This window comes from Coregonus clupeaformis, chromosome 9 (assembly GCF_020615455.1).
Source record: "Coregonus clupeaformis isolate EN_2021a chromosome 9, ASM2061545v1, whole genome shotgun sequence".
Lineage (NCBI taxonomy): Eukaryota > Metazoa > Chordata > Actinopteri > Salmoniformes > Salmonidae > Coregonus > Coregonus clupeaformis.
This window is the reverse complement of record NC_059200.1, coordinates 43,830,137-43,848,677: the sequence shown is the minus strand read 5'-3', so window position 1 is coordinate 43,848,677 and position 18,541 is coordinate 43,830,137. Positions and strand designations below refer to the sequence as shown.

Genomic DNA, 18,541 nt, shown 5'->3' with positions numbered 1-18,541 from the left:
AACAGCAGCAGCAGCCAAGCAGCAGCTGTGTGTGTGAGAGAGATAGAGAGAGAGAGAGAGAGAGAGAGAGAGAGAGAGAGAGAGAGAGAGAGAGAGAGAGAGAGAGAGAGAGAGAGAGAGAGAGAGAGAGGAAAGCTGAATTAGAGAGAGAAAAAGAGAGAGAGGAAAGCTGAATTAGAAAGAGAGAAAGAGAGAAAGGGGAAAGTTGAATTAGAGAGAGAGAAAGAAAGAGAGAGAGAAAGAGAGAGAGAGAGAGAGAGAGAGAGAGAGAGAGAGAGAGAGAGAGAGAGAGAGAGCGAAAGAGAGAGAGAGAGAAGCAGAGATGAGCAAAGAGAGAAGGGGCTGGCTAGGCTCTTCTGCGTTGCTGGCCATGTGTTGGCTGGTAGCTCTTTGTCAATAGATGACTCAACCTGCAGCACAACATGACAGCATCCACAAATCCAGGCAGAAGCAATCTATGCTCCGCACAGCTAGGAATTTGAGACCAGAGTCTGCACTACAAATCGGTTCAGGTAGAGACAGCCTCTCTGTATTCAATTACAGATGCTTCATTCTTTCTCGGCACTTGAGTTTCTAACTGGGTTTGATAACATTCCTACCTCTAAACTGCCTCCACTAAGAAACACATGGAGCTTGGTATATGGTCATTGTCACTTGTAGCCATGATGTTTGAATGCTACAGTCATACACAGAGAAATATGTAATTAATACAGTAGACTGCATGACATTATAGGATTTTAAAATGCTATCTCATAAAATGGTAATACAGTAAATGTGTTCTACTTGTCATTTGGACAATGACAATACATTGTGGAGATTGAAATGCATGTAAGCACAACTGTTGAAAACAAGCCTATCAGAGAAACCCTACCAGAAATTTTACAACAGATTAAAGGTAGACTCAGCGATATGACGTAGATGCAGATGCAGAAAGTAAACAGCATAGTGGGTCAATTTCCGCAACAACTAAGAGCGTTGAAGTGTGAGGCTCAACTTCCCAGCTGTTTTGGTGCCCTGGCTACGCTGAAACAGAGTGACGCGAACCTGTGCGCATGCACAGATACTGTGTGTGACTGTGTGAGAGCAAAGTCTTGCGAGCAGGGGCGGTGTGTTCATTAGGGCGATATGGGCGACGCACTGCCAAACGGGAAAAGGAAGGGATTTTTTTCCTAATCAATTATATCACAGCAACAGTAGTTATCAGTGTTCTAATCTAGACGTCTGATCTGCCACTAAATGTCCAATCAGGCTAAAGTCGTGCTTCAAATGGCCCCGCCCCTTTTGGGGCGATTTCAGTCAGGTTGAAAATCGCCCCAGAAGTCTCTCATAGACTCTCATGTAAAATCTTTTTTTTCAAATATCAGAGCTTTCAATACAATCTCTATGGGTTCCGGGAGGGCTTGCACTTACGCGCTTTCGTCATACGTAACATAACCATGAACGTAACTAAGAAAAGAGCGGGTAGCAGCGTCAATCAATTCACGTACTACTGTCAAGATGGCTAGCGTTCAGTGCAACTCGATTGTCTCTTTGAAAGAAGTTCCTTTTTGTCGGCGAACAAATCAAGATAAATTGGCAACGAAACAATTAGGACCTCCCAGACCAAATGTAATAATTCAACAGGTTTCTACTAAAGGGGGAAAAGTCCTACACCCGAGGATTTTCCAAAAATTGGTACGAACGAAAAACCTGGCTAGCAGGCTGCGATGTAGCTAATGCAGTCTTCTGCTACCCCTGCTTACTCTTTCACCCTGAAGGCGGCACGGCAGACAGCACCGCTTGGACAGCGACTGGTGTAACGGACATGCACCATCTTTCAGAAAAGATTAAGAAACATGAGCTGTCAAAGACCCACATGGATAGCTGTTTGAGTTGTCTGCTTTGGGGAGAGTGAACATTGCCACTCAACTGGATGAGGGATACAGGCTAGCTGTCCGCCGCCACAACGATGAGGTTAGCAAGAACCGCCACATCCTCAGCCGGCTAATCCAGTGTGTGAAGTTTTGCGGAGTGTTTGAGTTAGCTTTGCGAGGCAAAGATGAAACTGAGGGCTCCACCAACCCTGGTATTTTTCTTGGACTTGTCAACTTTGTGGCACAATTAGATGAGGTGTTTTATGGAGATGCATATTGTTTATGCAGTGTTGAGGAATGTGAAAGAACACCCTTGATTATTTTTACTGTGATAACTTATTTTGCTTTTGTAAGCCAACACTTTTGAGATCAGTCAATAAATGCTTCTGGTATTGACTTATATGCTGCCCCTGTCTTCATGTTGTTGCTGGACATATCTTTTTTAAAATGTGTGTAGGTCACCTAAATCATCAGAAAAATTGCCCCCCCCCTGAGAATTTTTTCAGGAGCCGCCACTGCTTGCGAGACACATTTAGTATGATATGTTACTTTCGTATGGTATGTATTCATTTGTGGATGTCCATCACCCATTTCGTATGATATGTTCCAAATTACAATTCATATTATATGTTACGATTTTGCTAAACGTATGATATGTTACGAATTCTATCTAGGTGCTAACATTAGTTAGCTGGCTAACATTAGCTAGGCTAGGGGTTAGGGTTAGGGGTTAAGGTTAAGTTTAGGAGTTAGGTTAAATAGTTAAGGTTAGGGGAAGGGTTAACTAAAAGGGTTAGGGTTAAAGGGGAATAGAAACACTTTAAGAAGTAAATCTAAGCAAAGAGATGTATTCAATCCACTAATACTAAACATGTGCATTTAACATAAAAACATCTCTATATTTAGAATTTTGATCGTCGACAAGATTTATTTGAGCTATGGTCAGCGCCATTTTAAATTGCCATAGTAACGACTGACGCCAGTGTGTCACTGGCAGGAATCAGCAAATTGTCTGTGGTATTGAGTTTTCGCGCGGAGAGTGAATCGAAGAGAGTGAGGTTAGGTGCGGACAACGAAGATGGCAACAACAAGCAGTAATTCAAACATGAACTGTATAGCGCCAGGCTGTATGAATTGGCTCCAAAAAAATCAATCGGTAAACTACCATCAGCCGCCCAAGGACCCACAACTTTTGAAGAAGTGGCTCCATGTCCTGAAGAGGAAGGACGTGCCAGCTTGAGCTAGCAGGATCTGCAGACAGCACTTCGCGGAGGCAGACTTCGCGATGAAGGGCACTTTCGATGCAGGCAACAGGGAGATTCCGAATGGAAAGGAGTCATAGGCCTACGCTGAAGCCCTCTACTTGCGCCTCCATTTGACATTTCGAGGGTTATGGTGTAGGGGTTACCGACCAACCGTCATCAACATCGCTGACTTTGGAGTCAAGCAAAAGCGACTGAACGGAGCAGGCGACGCGAGTCAATGGAGCCTGAGGTAACGTTAACCGTTCATGAGTGTTGTTGACTAGGCTAGCGTTAGACACTGGACAACTTTGTTGCAACTCTAGTTAAAGGTAACTAGCTAATTGCGTCTGAAGTGTTTTGTGTAACACCCCCCAGCAAATAACATTAGCATGCAACTTAACTGCAACACAGTTTCTCCGTTTACCCCTGTTATTAGGTAGTTACTGTAGCTAGCTTCCACCTCAGATAGTCAAGTACTGTAATACATTTTGTTGACAGATTTGTTTTTGTAATGTTTTGTTAGCTCCACCTCATTTAGCTAGACTGAAGTTGACATAGCTAATGTTTGCTGAAAAATAAATGTCCTTGTATTTACTGTGTGTATGTGTGTTGACAAAGCATACAAGACAGGTAGCTTGTTAATGCCAACTGATATATTTGGGTTCAGTTGTCTTAACAAAACGTTTGTCTGTTTTCTGGATGACATCTTCATCCCTGAAAATGTTTTCATTCTGGAGGAGACTGTGCAGGAGGCAGAGGAGGTACATGCAAATCCATGTTATTTCTAAGGCTATTGTTTATTTCAAGTATATGCAGTGATTCTTGAATATAACTATAGCCTAATAGATGCCTTAATTGTTTTCTACCAACAGGAAAGAATGGTTAGTACAGCATGCCAAACTGACCCCTGGGTGCCAGAGTGTTCCTATGCTGCGGTGGAAAAGGGGTCCACCGGGACCATCACTAAAGAGCTTGGGGCCCAGCTAGATTGCGCTCACGGCCCTCAGTATACAACCGAGTCCTGCCCTATACGCCACAGATGGAGTTGACTGAGAGTGAGATCAGTGAAGACCATAACTCGCTGTATGAACCTGAGAGCTCAGAATCACAATCATCACAGTACGAGCCAAGATATACTATCGATCACTTTGGGGGAGTGGGCTGGTGTTGCGAAAATGGAGAAGGAGCAGGCCATTCAACAGCGAATTCAAAGATACACCCATCCATAATGGGAATCGGAGTGGAATTGTTTTTACACAGATTTTCTTTTACCCGTTTCAATGGATGTGCTACCTTGTCCCGGTCCTGCTGTTTCGACTCTCTCTATCAACCTATGAAAAGCCAACTGACATTTTGCTCCTGAGGTGTTGAACTGTTGCACCCTTTATAACCACTGTGGTTATTATTTTGATGTAAAAAGGGCTTTTGTAAAATACATTTGATAGATTGATTATTTGCTGTGCTGGATGCGGTGTATTCACTAACTGTCTGAGTGATGGGACATTTTTATAGTATCTGTAACATATTTTGATGTGTATTTCATCTGCATCTTAACTTCTTAAAGTGGCAATCAGCAGTAGAAACAATAACACAGTGACTCCCTGCTCCTCTTTCGGTAAAACGCTGAGGGATGGGGCTGGAGAAATGTAACCACTCTCAAATTCATAGGCAGAGCTATAGATGCAAGAACTGACCATCCATGATATCAAAATTGTAATCCTGTTTCTATGATCTGTTTCCAGTACTATGTACCCAGTTCGCTTTGGATAAAGGTGTCTGCTAAATGCCAAATATTATTAAAGTCTACTTTGACTCTGTCAACTAGCTGCCCAGTGTAGTTACCATTCCTTTCCAATAGATGGCAGCAAAAGCTAGTTGAAGTCACTACTCTAGCAACAGGGACAAAGTCGTTTTATCTTCAAAGCAAGTTTATCTGGTTATGCTTGAGCTTGTTGTTATAGTGGACAAGTTAACTAAACCTATTTTTACATAAGGCGCAGGCATTAGGTCAATGTATTGAAAAAAATTACAGCAGGCTAGATTTACTAAATGAACTGGTTTTATTCAAACTCAAACCCTATGTAAATGCCTTTGCTTCTGGATATGCCCGCTTTATGAAAGAAACGACACACGCAGGGATGAGACGCCGTACACCTCGTCCAATTCTCCCTTGTGCCCATAGGGTGAACTGGCGATAAACTGCCAGCCTGTATGCTCTGCAAACAAAATCATAAGAAAAGTTAGTCTGATACCGAAACTAAATCACAATGTATTTATAATGAGCACGCCCCATTATTGGTTAGAATGAGATTTCATGAATCATGATGCTGTCTGCGATTTGAACTCCGGTCGTCTAATCAAAAGGTAAATGTTTTACCATCGTGCCAAACAGCGCTGGTGATAAATATCGTTATAGGATACTGAATATACACTGCTCAAAAAAATAAAGGGAACACTCAAATAACACATCCTAGATCTGAATTAATTAAATAATCTTATTAAATACTTTTTTCTTTACATAGTTGAATGTGCTGACAACAAAATCACACAAAAATTATCAATGGAAATCAAATGTATCAACCCATGGAGGTCTGGATTTGGAGTCCCCCTCAAAATTAAAGTGGAAAACCACACTACAGGCTGATCCAACTTTGATGTAATGTCCTTAAAACAAGTCAAAATGAGGCTAAGTAGTGTGTGTGGCCTCCACGTGCCTGTATGACCTCCCTACAACGCCTGGGCATGCTCCTGATGAGGTGGCGGATGGTCTCCTGAGGGATCTCCTCCCAGACCTGGACTAAAGCATCCGCCAACTCCTGGACAGTCTGTGGTGCAACGTGGCGTTGGTGGATGGAGCGAGACATGATGTCCCAGATGTGCTCAATTGGATTCAGGTCTGGGGGTACGGGCGGGCCAGTCCATAGCATCAATGCCTTCCTCTTGCAGGAACTGCTGACACACTCCAGCCACATGAGGTCTAGCATTGTCTTGCATTAGGAGGAACCCAGGGCCAACCGCACCAGCATATGGTCTCACAAGGGGTCTGAGGATCTCATCTCGGTACCTAATGGCAGTCAGGCTACCTCTGGCGAGCACATGGAGGGCTGTGCGGCCCCCCAAAGAAATTCCACCCCACACCATGACTGACCCACGGCCAAACCGGTCATGCTGGAGGATGTTGCAGGCAGCAGAACGTTCTCCACGGCGTCTCCAGACTCTGTCACGTCTGTCACGTGCTCAGTGTGAACCTGCTTTCATCTGTGAAGAGCACAGGGCGCCAGTGGCGAATTTGCCAATCTTGGTGTTCTCTGGCAAATGCCAAACGTCCTGCACGGTGTTGGGCTGTAAGCACAACCCCCACCTGTGGACGTCGGGCCCTCATACCACCCTCATGGAGTCTGTTTCTGACCGTTTGAGCAGACACATGCACATTTGTGGCCTGCTGGAGGTCATTTTGCAGGGCTCTGGCAGTGCTCCTCCTGCTTCTCCTTGCACAAAGGCGGAGGTAGCAGTCCTGCTGCTGGGTTGTTGCCCTCCTACGGCCTCCTCCACGTCTCCTGATGTACTGGCCTGTCTCCTGGTAGCGCCTCCATGCTCTGGACACTACGCTGACAGACACAGCAAATCTTCTTGTCACAGCTCGCATTGATGTGCCATCCTGGATGTGCTGCACTACCTGAGCCACTTGTGTGGGTTGTAGACTCCGTCTCATGCTACCACTAGAGTGAAAGCACCACCAGCATTCAAAAGTGACCAAAACATCAGCCAGGAAGCATAGGAACTGAGAAGTGGTCTGTGGTCACCAGCTGCAAAACCAGTCCTTTATTGGGGGTGTCTTGCTAATTGCCTATAATTTCCCCCTGATGTCTATTCCATTTGCACAACAGCATGTGAAATTTATTGTCAATCAGTGTTGCTTCCTAAGTGGACAGTTTGATTTCACAGAAGTGTGATTGACTTGGAGTTACATTGTGTTGTTTAAGTGTTCCCTTAATTTTTTTGAGCAGTGTATATATTGAGCACCTACCCACTGCTGATATTAACCTTAAACAATTTATAATCAAGCAAAATGTCATCAATTATTTAACTGGCATATCGGCTGCTGACTGATCGAGTAACCTCTTCTGCAAGGAAGTCCTTAATAAGGATTAGTGACACGTCAAATAAATACATCGCCATCCAGACAGATTTACAGGAACCTCTGACTGGATGTAATACAGCCACCATCCGCTGCGATTCTGTGCTCTATCGCCACCATCTCTCTACAACACACGCACTCCTACTCTAGCCATTATCTGGCAGCATCTCCACTCATACCAGTTTGTGTTTGGCTACGCCATCCCTCTAGCTGAGGTGTTTCAGGCGGCATGTCTGTGCTGTTACTGCTACGAGAACGAACTCTTTGATCTGGGGCAACGATTGGCTCAAACATGAACTGCTTCAGTAGGTTTATTGGCTCCCTAACTTACATTATTTAATTATCTGTAATAAACTCATTCACAGACTCGGTGCTACTCGGTAAATTGAGCCATTTTTGGGAGTTCCAACATTTTCTCTCCTGCCAGTGACGCAAGTTTCCCCTAGGTGCAGGTCTAGGATCAGCTTCCCCTCCCCCAATCCTAACCTTACCCATTAGTAGTGAAAATGCTAACCTGACCCAAGATCAGCGTCTAGAGGCAACTTCCCCCTACTCCAACTTTGAGAGATGAACACTACAATGGAGTAGGAGTACCCAGAGCCTACATAATACTTGATAACAACACAGGACAGAAATACTTCTACATGACAGAGGATACTCTGAACCCTGGTGTCATTGAGAGGTGTCAGATATTCTGTTTCTACATTGACATGACATTATGGATATCATGATAACATACTGGGCTCAGAATATGATTATATGGCAATCAAAGTGGCCAAGATTAGGTTTGGTAAATTACATGTACATAGTATAACACTTCCATGGACCACCACATAATGAATGCATTTATAGCATCTTCCCACTACAGGTAGCCTACCACTCAACATGCATGAATGCACACACACGCACACAATTTTGCAGACCAACTCTAATCTCAATCTGCTGTTTACACTACTAATCCTTTGCACTCTGGATCTATGCCAGCTCGATTTCATCAGATATCCAGGGTGCCTCCCAATAATCTGTCCTTTCTCCTGAAATGTACACTTGTTCACTATTTCCGACAAATCTAAAATCAATGGGCTGGTGGGAGTTTTCACCATATTTCTTTAACCAGTCATTTCCTTTCAAATCAGTGAAGGGATGTGAACAAGTGCACATATAGGAAGTAGTGATAATTAGGACATAGCCTCAGTGTGCTGTTGCATCAACCAGATAACTTGTCAGCATTAAGTCCCATGTTGTTTCCTATTGGATATTGTGCGCTATCTACAGGTATGTACACGTAATTTTTTGTATGGAATGTGTATTGTGTACTTGTTTGTACATTTCTTTCCTAGATTGCCAATGGTTTTATATGTGCAAGACAATTTACCTCTCAAGGGCAAAGAAAAGTTCTGTCTACCTATAGATTTTGAAATAAAACTGAATGGACACATAATGGACCTTATCCACAAAGCAGCAATTATGGTTCTGAATCTAGGCTTGAAGGGTAGGAAGAAAAAGTGCTCCAGAAAATAGTGCTGAAATGTTCCTCATGTTTAACCTTTAATTCTGCTATAAAACTGTTATCTACCATATTATACTTTTTTCTTATGCCGAACAATCCCAGCAAAGTCAAGAAAACCTGATTTCAAAATGTGTCTCATGGCAATGCCAAGGGTGAAAAAGTCAGCTGAGAAGCTTCTTTGTTTGCGGTTCACCATTAAAGATGTGGGAGTTACATAATTCCTGCAGGCATTGGTGTCGGTCTCTGCCAGCTCAATGTTTGTGGGGGCTTAATTACATTGCGGAAGGCCTCCTCTCCCACTCTGAGGCTGATAGGAGTGTGAATGGATACTGACAGTGTCTGACAGCATCAGTACTGGGGGAATATCCTGTGGGGTTGACAGAAACAAAAGTCTCAAAACCAGGCCAGAGCTCAGCAATGCCCCCTGCAGGCCTTGTGGAGAGTTTGTTTCACAGAGTAGAGTCACTGTTTTGTCAAGCTAACTTTTTGTGTGACGAGCGACTAGGAGTGGGGTTAAGTTGCCCCTAGACACTGATCTTGGATCAGTATTGCATTCTCCCCACTAATGGTTAAGGTTCGGATTGTCAATCTGTCATTTCCTACAGCCTGACTCTGACACTTTGTTTCAGAAGGCCTAAACTGAAGGATGGGATTAGGAAAATGTAACCACTTATTCATTTACATTTTAGTCATTTAGCAGACGCTCTTATCCAGAGCGACTTACAGGAGCAATTAGGGTTAAGTGCCTTGCTCAAAGGCACATCGACAGATTTTCACCTAGTTAGCTCAGAACCAGCGACCTTTCGGTTACTGGCACAACGCTCTTAACCACTAAGCTACCTGCCACCCTATTCATAGATAGAGCTATGGATGCAATGATTGATAGTCTATGAGATTGGCACAATAGTTTTGAAACTATACATTGTTTGTGAAAGACTCAAATTACAACAAAAAACAACAACATTGGACTAATACAGACAGAATTCTGGGGTAATCACAAGACTGTTCACAAAATTAACTTGTTGACTCATTGATCAGTAGCCGGTATTGAATCATTTACAGATGATGCAATTGCATTTGACTTGCACAGTAGAGTGTACCCAGTAGTAGTTGACATTATTAATGGAATTCCATTTAGAATAAAGATGAAATAAGGAGATGATAAAGGTCTTCCATACAGTTTTCACCTGTCAGGTCCTTTTATCATATGTAGGGCTGTTATGATGACCGCCACAATAGCAGTCACGAGTCATGACCGCAGTAAAATTCCATGTGACCGTTGAATCATGGTAACTAGGCTTCTCCAAAGCTGCGCCCTGATGCCGCTGATGGACATTAGTAGCCTACCAAACTTGCTAACGGCCAGTCGCTAATGGCCTGGTACTCAGCGCTCTATTGTCCCTCTAATCACTCTGATATCAATGCAAATGCATTCGAAAAATCAAATGCCCTGGCATTCAGAGTTTGCACTAATAGGATCACCTGTTGCACAGCGACAGCCAGCTCCTCCTAGCTGGCTGATGCATGTACCTATAAGCCCATGTTGCACAACATTTCTATAGGCTATGATGTGATAAAGCAGAGTTTTGATGGCCTCTATTAAAAAGAGAGACCCCATCAGCTTTCTATAGGCTAGGCCTACTATATTTATTTCTCAACTTTCCTAATATTAAGCACATTGCTTCGCTTTACAACTGGAGTAGCCTACCTGGCTGGCATGAAAATGAACAGGAAACGCGTCCTCCATTCGCTATACATGTCTAAAGACCAGATTACTTTGAGAATAGTCTGATGGGTAAGAATATTATCAAGTGCTTGTCAAATTGTGAATGAGAGATTGATGAAGTGTGTGCAAGAAACAGAGCAGTGCCATGCCATTCATGCAACTTTTTTTTCAAAATCATCATTAGAGTCGCATCATGCAGCCTTAGAATGTAGGCCTATTAGAAATCAAAACATATAGCCTAAGGTTTGTATCACAAATAAAGTTGTACAAATAACTCTACATTAAGCATATAGCAGGACCGGTTTCAAATTATCACTTTGTTAACCACTCAACACAGAATTGCCCTCGGAAATATCCTTTCTATTTAATTCAGCTACACTACCGGTCAAAAGTTTTAGAACACCTACTCAATCAAGGGTTTTTATTTATTTTTACTATTTTCTACATTGTAGAATAATAGTGAAGACATCAAAACTATGAAATAACACATATGGAATCATGTAGTAACCAAAAAAGTGTTAAGCAAATCAGAATATATTTTATAATTTGAGATTCTTCAAATAGCCACCCTTTGCTTTGATGACAGCTTTGCACACTCTTGGCATTCTCTCAACCAGCTTCACCTGGAATACTTTTCCAACCATCTTGAAGGAGTTCCCACATATGCTGAGCACTTGTTGGCTGATTTTCCTTCACTCTGCCGTCCGACTCATCCCAAACCATCTCAATTTGGTTGAGGTTGGGGGATTGTGGAGGCCAGGTCATCTGATGCAGCACTCCATCACTCTTCTTCTTGGTAAAATAGCCCTTACACGGCCTGGAGGTGTGTTTTGGGTCATTGTCCTGTTGAAAAACAAATGATAGTCCCACTAAGCCCAAACCAGATGGGATGGCGTAACGCTGCAGAATGCTGTGGTAGCCATGCTGGTTAAGTGTGCCTTAAATTCTAAATAAATCACAGACGGTGTCACCAGCAAAGCACCCCCACACCATTACACCTCCTCATCCATGCTTTACGGTGGGAAATACACATGCGGAGATCATCCATTCACCTACTCTGTGTTTTTCTTGGCCCAAGCAAGTCTCTTCTTATTATTGGTGTCCTTTAGTAGTGGTTTCTTTGCTGCAATTCGACCATGAAGGCCTGATTCACACAGTCTTCTCTGAACAGTTGATGTTGAGATGTGTCTGTTACTTGAACTCTGTGAAGCATTTATTTGGGTTGCAATTTCTGAGGCTGGTAACTCTAATGAACTTATCCTCTGCAGCAGAGGTAACTCTGGGTCTTCCATTCCTGTGGCAGTCCTCATGAGAGCCAGTTTCATCATAGCGCTTGATGGTTTTTGCGACTGCACTTGAAGAACCTTTCAAAGTTCTTGAAATTTTCCGGATTGACTAACCTTCATGTCTTAAAGTAATGATGGACTGTCATTTCTCTTTGCTTATTTGAGCTGTTCTTGCCATAATATGGACTTGGTCTTTCACCAAATAGGGCTATCTTCTGTATACCCCCCCCCCATACCTTGTCACAACACAACTAATTGGCTCAAACGCATTAAGGAGGAATGAAATTCCACAAATTAACTTTTTAAAAGGCACACCTGTTAATTTGTAATGCATTCCAGGTGACTACCTCATGAAGCTGGTTGAGAGAATGCCAAGAGTGTGCAAAGCTGTCATCAAGGCAAAGGGTGGCTATTTGAAGTAAAATATATTTTGATTTGTTTAACACTTTTTTGGGTACTACATGATTCATATGTGCTTTTTCATAGTTTTGATTTCTTCACTATTATTCTACAACGTAGAAAATAGTTAAAATAAAGAAAAACACTTGAATGAGTAGGTGTTCTAAAACTTTTGACCGGTAGTGCGTGTTCAATTGTATTCTTCTTACTATAAAATAATGTTACGGAAATCTTGTCTGTTAAATGAACTAGTGTTGCCCACAGTCATTTGGCATAGCCAGATCTGGGCCTAAAATAAGGACGACTGAGAATATGCTTTTCTGTTCTTCTGAAATAGGCTACATTTTCTTCATATCATGTTTCTTTAGACCTGCCTACAATAAATAATGGATTTATTGTGATAGGGTAAGCTATATTAAATGGATTTATTAGACTTTTTCAAATGTAATGTTCGAAAGGTCCACATCAGTGGCTTGTAGGCTATGCTTGTAGAGGCTAGGCTTGTCGAGATGCTAAATGTGTTTATGTTAATTAGAGGTCAATTAGCCTACCGCATGACAGTTTCGTCTTGACAAAATGTCCGCCATAATCATATCCATTACATAATGTGTTTCATTCATTCATTTATATAATGTGGAAATTCATCTTGGACAGTATCCTCCTGTTGAATATCTGGCGACTCACTCCACCCCCCCTTGGGTACTTTAGTTCGTTTTTCCTCATATCGTGCAGTAAAAGGCAATTATGAGAAGAGCCCTAGTTCCATCTGCTTCAATGCCACTCCTCTCACAAACCATTTGACGCCCTCAACAGTCACCCAGGTGGAAGAGCCTGTCAAAACCTGACAGGTCATTTACTGAGGCCGTTCCATTCTGTTGAACAGTGCTGGGCCGCAATCACACGGAAGCAGAGCCTTGTCCTCAAGCCTCTGGACAAAGCGAGCATACTAAGAGAAAGAAATTGAGACTATATCTGAACAACTAAATTGCTGGATCTTTCTCTGCATAATCTTCAAAGAGTATAATGTTCACAATAGATGCACAGAAAGAAGCTTAATGTAGTATGATATCAGAGAAATTATATAAAAAACATAGCCTACCCTTTGGCAGTGCACTAAGCTTTAGTATGACACAGGGGACCATTGGCAGTCTGGCAGATCAAACATGTCTTTATAGACCAATTGCTGCTATTTCTTTTAAGCAGAGCATTGAGGGGGAGAGACACTTGTACTTCATTAGATGTCCACATGGAGGCACTGGTAGCTCAGTTTTTACGTTTTATAGACAAGTGATCACATTGTATACTCCAGTTTCGAACCATCTTAAAGGGGCAAACCACAATTAACAAAGTTTACTCCCTGCCACTGTTTCGGTACAAAGTTGAGGGATGGGGTTGGAGAAACGTAACCACTCTCAAATTCTGATGGGGTACGACAGTTGAACTAAGCTCATGAGGCATTTATAAGTTATATTCTTCAAGAATCAATGGGTATATATAACTAATCTAAAAGTCAAGAAATGCTGGTAGCAGTCACAGATTTCCCCTTTCGAAGTTAACAAAGTACATGCCACTTCCTATAGAGCTGAGAAAAATACAAATGTACTGCTGGGGATGGTAGAAGGACAGAACAACAGGACCTTTAGCTTTTGTGTATATGATGATTAAATCTTTCTGAGATATCTGAATAGCTTGACCACATGTGACGTAAATGGAGTGGAAATTTCATCCCATCCTGGGCGCGAACTCACAACCCTCTGCACACCAATACAACACAACTCAAGTAGTACTGTCAATACTTCTGCATTTCTTGGGTCCGTGGCGACAGTACTTCTAGGTCTCAGAGGCAGCTACTACTAGTTTACACAAAGCTGACTGGCTATCGATTCCACACATGAAAGCACATACAGTTGTGGTCAAAAGTTTTGAGAATGACACAAATACAAATTTTCACAAAGTCTGCTGCCACAGTTTTGATGATGGCAATTTGCATTTACTCTAGAATGTCATGAAGAGTGATCAGATGAATTGCAATTAATTGCAAAGTCCCTCTTTGCCATGAAAATGAACTTATTCCCCAAAAAACATTTCCACTACATTTCAGCCCTGCCACAAAAGGACCAGCTGCCATTATGTCAGTGATTCTCTCGTTAACACAGGTGAGAGTGTTGACGAGGACAAGGCTGGAGATCACTCTGTCATGCTGATTGAGTTAGAATAGCAGACTGGAAGCTTTAAAAGGAGGGTGGTGCTTGAAATCATTGTTCTTCCTCTGTTAACCGTGGTTACCTGCAAGGAAACATGTGCCGTCATCATTGCTTTGCACAAAAGGGCTTCACAGGCAAGGATATTGCTGCTAGTAAGATTGCACCTAAATCAACCATTTATCGGATCATCAAGAACTTCAAGGAGAGAGGTTCAATTGTTGTGAAGAAGGCGTCAGCATGCCCAAGAAAGTGCAGCAAGCGCCAGGACCGTCTCCTAAAGTTGATTCAGCTGCGAGATCAGGGCACCACCAGTGCAGAGCTTGCTCAGGAATGGCAGCAGGCAGGTGTGAGTGCATCTGCACGCACAGTGAGGCAAAGACGTTTGGAGGATGGCCTGGTGTCAAGAAGGGCAGCAAAGAAGCCACTTCTCTCCAGGAAAAACATCAGGGACAGACTGATATTCTGCAAAAGGTACAGGGATTGGACTGCTGAGGACTGGGGTAAAGTCATTTTCTCTGATGAATCCCCTTTCCGATTGTTTGGGGCATCCGGAAAACACCTTGTCCGGAGAAGACAAGGTGAGCGCTACCATCAGTCCTGTGTCATGCCAACAGTAAAGCATCCTGAGACCAATCATGTGTGGGGTTGCTTCTCAGCCAAGGGAGTGGGCTCACTCACAATTTTGCCTAAGAACACAGCCATGAATAAAGAATGGTACCAACACATCCTCCGAGAGCAACTTCTCCCAACCATCCAAGAACAGTTTGGTGATGACCAATGCTTTTTCCAGTATAATGGAGCACCTTGCCGTAAGGCAAAAGTGATAACTAAGTGGCTCGGGGAACAAAACATCGAGATTTTGGGTCCATGGCCAGGAAACTCCCCAGACCTTAATCCCATTGAGAACTTGTGGTCGATCCTCAAGAGGCGGGTGGACAAACAAAAACCCACAAATTCTGACAAACTCCAAGCATTGATTATGCAAGAATGGGCTGCCATCAGTCAGGATGTGGCCCAGAAGTTAATTGATAACATGCCAGGGCGGATTGCAGAGGTCTTGAAAAAGAAGGGTCAACACTGCAAATATTGACACTTTGCATAGACTTAATGTAATTGTCAATAAAAGCCTTTGACACTTAGGGAATGCTTGTAATTATATTTCAGTATACCATAGTAACATCTGACAAAAATATCTCATAACACTGAAGCAGCAAACTTTGTTAAGACCACGACTGTACATGCAACCGCACACGCACACTTTCCCTAGGATACAAAGAGGGCAGTAGAGCATAATCATTCATTGAACCTCACACGCATGCACACACACAGTGCCACTTAGCCAATGCTGTGCAGCAAGAGGAGCCATTCCAGCTCCATTCCAGCTCTACGATTTGAAAGACCTTTCAGGGGGACATCAGAAGCTGTTGCAGACTTCTGTTGTAGAGGGTATACCTAAAGAGCCACATGCAAAATGAAAAGCTGATGATTATTTAATGGCGGAAGGCAAAGGTGAGGCGCTAAGATATTCTAGATTATTCTACCGAGATGTTGCTGCAACTGATTAGAGACTTACCAGCGGGAGATTCAGAGGAGGATGCTGGGGCGGACCCCATAGTGTAATTTTTTTCTAATTTTGGTTTAACTTTATTTAAAGGTCTAATATAGATTATCAGCTTAGTGCATATATGCCTGATGCAAAGATACAGTATGGTCATGGCTAGGGTTGCAAAATACTGGCAACTTTCCCAAAATTCCCTGGTTTTCCAGAATTCCTGGTAGGAGGATTCTGGATTTCCTGCTTATTCCCTTTTAATTCCAGGAATCTTCCAACCAGTATTTGTGGAAAACCAGGGGATTTTGAGAACGTTACCGGAATTCTGCAACCCTAGCCATACCCATACGGTATCTTTGCATCAGGCATATATGCGCTAAGATGATAGTCACGGCATATAAGCGATATATCACCTGAATTATCAATAACAAATCCACCTCAATTCTAGATTTGGGTTTGTTTACATTGCTCCAATTAGCTTTGCATTGTTGAGTCTGGGGAGCGGTAGGTTGCCTGGCTAAAGCAACAGACTGGCTGAAACCAGAGGTCTCAAACCCCCAGGGGGAAAAACAGTTTGGGATAACCAGTCAGCGCGACCCTAAAAACTACAGTTAACAAGGGACTCAATGGGAGTAAATTAAAACAGGATATCCTGACCAACGTGTGTATACAGCTCGCGTTGTACCACGTGATCTTTGAGCAACACTGGCAACATGCCATGGCAACTACCAGCTGCAGACACATGGGTGACCTTTTACCTGTCTGTCACATGCCATCCTTCCCAACGGGCAACAACTGGTTGAATCAACGTGGAAAACGGATTGGATTTGCAAAAACATAAAAGGGCATTTCGTCTTTTTTTACCCAACTTTTAACCTAAATCCAATGACATGGTGAAATGTTTTGTTGATTTTACATTTAATTCACGTTAGTTGACAATCCACAGGGTTTAGATGGCCATTTGGCCTCTGTCACCAGCGAGATAATAATGTTTCTGTTATAATGTATGGTGTCCATAGAAGAACAATTGTACTGAGACTGAGGGTGTCCTAATATGGACACTGTAGGCATGTGACAAGCAACCCATGCAACACATAACACACACAAATACAGAAACAAATTAAGTGGAACATTGTATAAGCTATTCCTTTTTTTTACCGTTTGTAGCATGTGTTGCCAGTTGTATAAAATATTTTAAATATCCAATTCATAAACGTATTGACACATGTCAATGTCCTGTTAAATGGAGCAGCATGCTTCATTCCACCAAATATAAGACACTTTTTTTTTTTTTTCAAGCTGAATGGACAGTATTTCTTTAGCATGACTGTGACGCAAATATTCTGCTCTACAATACTGTTGGCTCAAGGCCAGATACCCAAGCCTTTCGTTGAATAATGAAACATGCTCGATAGGTCAATACAACAAAGAAAAAGACACAGCGCCCTCTGAAAGGCCATAATAACACTGCTATGACTGCATCCAATGTTGCACTAGCAGCAATGAGAGGCTATTAGCAAACTCCATTAGAATAGATTGAAGGTCAGTCAAAGTTCAACCTCTACTGATGATCCATCATTTTCAAACACACTATAAATTAACCAACGTACAGTATTTACAGAGTTTATTGGCTAACAATTTTTTTTGTTAAACTAAAAAAAACTACATTTTTTGGTTACTGTGTGTGTCTGTACTGTACATTCCTCATTCATAAATATCACCTCATCAATTGTATTTACAGATACCGTTTGCTTCCATGCACCTCCATACCTTGACACATTTCTGCTTGTCATTTCATTTGGAAATACCAAGTGATATTATCTCCACAAGCCATTTCCATCTCTATAAGTAATTTGGGTGATAAGAGGCCTGCTCTATACATCCTGAGTTCCGGCGTGATGTTTCCCCTAGGAACAGATCTAGGATCAGCTTCCCCTCCCCCAATCATTACCTAAACCATGAATGGGGAAATGCTAAACTGACCAAGATCAGTGTCTACAGGCTTCTTCACCCTACTCAATATCCTGAAGGCTGACCTGAAGGTAGCTGACACTGCCGCGGTGTCTCTTCAGTAGCCTTTCGGTCAGGGTCTGCTTCCACTTGCAGATGGTTACCAGCGAGGGCCACTTGAGGGGCCCGAGGTCGGGCGTGCGGCAGCTCCTCAACATATCTATAGACAGACGCTTCTGCAGGAGCCGGGGCCGCTGGCCATCCATAGGAGGGGGCAGTAAGATAGGAACGCTGCACCTGTGGGTGTTGTCTCCAAGGGACACATTGTTCACCAGCATATAGCTCATCTCTCCTCACTGGTTGTTCCACTCCCAACAGGAAATATAAATCAGCACACTAGCTCCCAAAGTGTTTAATGAAAAAATTATAAAGTTTCGAACCAACAAGGGTCTTCGTCCCGACAAGTATTTCACCAAGTGCAATTCAATATATACATTTGCTTCCTTGTTCCCACAATCCACATTTACCAACCACACCACCTCTCCCGAAATCACAATAAGAAGGGGGGGAGCTGAAATCCCACGCCTTAGGTCCTTCCTGGGAGGGAAACAACTTGGTCCGTGCTCCCCAGCTCGCCAGGATCTCTGCTGATCTGTCAATCAAACGGAAACCCTCCTTA

The 18,541-nt window shown here is 42.8% G+C and overlaps 1 protein-coding gene across 9 annotated transcripts in view; it reads right to left on the bottom strand.

The window, feature by feature from the left end:
* LOC121573994 (disks large homolog 2) overlaps window positions 1-18,541 on the bottom strand; it is a 324,395-nt gene that overhangs the window by 130,827 nt on the left and 175,027 nt on the right. The gene's annotated exons all lie outside the window — the stretch shown is intronic.